Source organism: Durio zibethinus, unplaced genomic scaffold, assembly GCF_047325235.1.
Source record: "Durio zibethinus cultivar Kanyao isolate XHJ-2024 unplaced genomic scaffold, ASM4732523v1 HiC_scaffold_3, whole genome shotgun sequence".
NCBI lineage: Eukaryota > Viridiplantae > Streptophyta > Magnoliopsida > Malvales > Malvaceae > Durio > Durio zibethinus.
This window is the reverse complement of record NW_028323044.1, coordinates 665,176-667,675: the sequence shown is the minus strand read 5'-3', so window position 1 is coordinate 667,675 and position 2,500 is coordinate 665,176.

The following is a 2,500-nucleotide window of genomic DNA, read 5'->3' as shown; positions in this document are numbered from 1 at the left end:
GGTGGTCGAGGCAACCGCCCGCACCAAGGGCCGGCGTGTGCCGATGGTGTTCGAGGCAACCGCCCGCACCAGGGCCCAGCGTGTGCCGATGGTGGTCGAGCCAGGAGCCCGCACCAAGGGCCGGCTTGTGCCGATGGTGTTCGGGGCAACCGCCCGCACCAGGGCCCTGCGTGTGCCGATGGTGCTGGGGGCAACCGCCCGCACCAGGGCCCAGCGTGTGCCGATGGTGCTGGGGGCAAGCGCCCGCACCAGGGCCCAGCGTGTGCCGATGGTGCTGGGGGTAACCGCCCGGACCAGGGCCCAACGTGTGCCGATGGTGGTCGAGGGAACCGCCCGCACCAGGGCCCAGCGTGTGCCGATGGTGCTGAGGGCAAGCGCCCGCCCCAGGGCCCAGCGTGTGCCGATGGTGCTGGGGGCAAGCGCCCGCCCCAGGGCCCAGCGTGTGCCGATGGTGCTGGGGGCAAGCGCCCGCCCCAGGGCCCAGCGTGTGCCGATGGTTATCGGGGCAACCGGCCGCACCAGGGCCCAGGGTCTGCCGATGGTGCTCGAGGCAACCGCCCGCACCAAGGCTCAGCATGTGCCGATTGTGATCGAGGCAACAACCCACACCAGGGCCCAGCTTGTGCCGATGGCGGTCGAGGCAAGTGCCCGTACCGAAGGGCAGCCTATGCCGATGATGGTCGATGCATGTGCCATCACCATGCGCCATCATGTGCCATTGATGGTCGAGGCCTTGGCCGAAGTTCGATTTTGAGCCACGGTGCCCATGCTTGGCTCCAGCATGTGCTGGTGCCGCATTTTTTTCACTCGGGACAGCATCGCCGGAGCATCGCCGGAGTACCGCCGGAGAACCTGACCGGCGGCATTGGGGTTCCGGCGATTGGGAGGGGGGCCGGGGGGGTGTGCGCACATGATGTGCGATGGGTGCTGGTACTTGGCCTTGTGTTGGCCCCCTATCCCTCATCAAACCTCTGAGAATTCACACCCCCTTAAAGAGCATTTGAGATTTTACAGGTTTGCTACCAGTAGCCGTTAAAGTGTCTGAAATGGGGACACTTTTTTCAAACGGTCACAAAATCTTCTCTACTTCGAGTTTTTAGCTGAATTTTTTTGTGCATGCCAACAAAAATAGAAGGATCATGCCTACAAAATTTGGGGCCAAAAATCCTTATAAAAAAATTTTAAAAAATCCCGAACCGCAAAAAGTTTCGAAAATCATGAAAAATAGAAAACGAGTCATCTTCCAACGAAACTTCACGTGAAGGCTTAGGGGACCATTGTATGAATTTACAAGCCATAAAAATGGCATTGGCACGGCAGAAATTTGAAGATGTGCCTAAACCCACCAGGGCCCAGCGTGTGCCGATGGTGCTCGAGGCAACCGCCCGCACCAGGGCCCAGCGTGTGCCGATGGTGCTCGAGGCAAGCGCCCGCACCAGGGCCCAGCGTGTGCCGACGGTGGTCGAGGCAACCGCCCGCACCAGGGCCGATAGTGTGCCAATGGTGCTCGAGGCAACCTGTCGCACCAGGGCCCAGCGTGTGCCGATGGTGATCGAGGCAACCTGCCGCACCAGGGCCCAGCGTGTGCCGATGCTGGTCGAGGCAAGCGCCCGCACCAGCGCCCAGCGTGTGCCGATGGCGCTCGAGGCAACCGACCGCACCAGGGCCCAGCGTGTGCCGATGGTGCTCGAGGCAACCTGCCGCACCAGGGCCCAGCGTGTGCCGATGGCGCTCGAGGCAAGCTCCCGCACCAGGGCCCAGCGTGTGCCGATGGTGCTCGAGGCAACCTGCCGCACCAGGGCCCAGCGTGTGCGGATGGTGCTCGAGGCAAGCGCCCGCACCAGGGCCCAGCGTGTGCCGATGGTGGTCGAGGCAACCGCCCGCACCAGGGCCCAGCGTGTGCCGATGGTGGTCGAGGCAACCTGCCGCACCAGGGCCCAGCGTGTGCCGATGGTGCTCGAGGCAACCGACCGCACCAGGGCCGAGCGTGTGCCGATGGTGGTCGAGGCAAGCGCCCGCACCAGGGCCCAGCGTGTGCCGATGGTGCTCGAGGCAACCGACCGCACCAGGGCCGAGCGTGTGCCGATGGTGCTCGAGGCAAGCGCCCGCACCAGGGCCCAGCGTGTGCCGATGGTGGTCGAGGCAACCTGCCGCACCAGGGCCCAGCGTGTGCCGATGGTGGTCGAGGCAAGCGCCCGCACCGGGGCCCAGCGTGTGCCGATGGTGGTCGAGGCAACCGCCCGCACCGGGGCCCAGCGTGTGCCGATGGTGGTCGAGGCAACCGCCCGCACCGGGGCCCAGCGTGTGCCGATGGTGGTCGAGGCAACCTGCCGCACCAGGGCCCAGCGTGTGCCGATGGTGCTCGAGGCAACCGACCGCACCAGGGCGGAGCGTGTGCCGATGGTGGTCGAGGCAACCGCCCGCACCAGGGCCCAGCGTGTGCCGATGGTGGTCGAGGCTGCCGATGGTGGTCGAGGCAACCTGCCGCACCAGGGCCCAG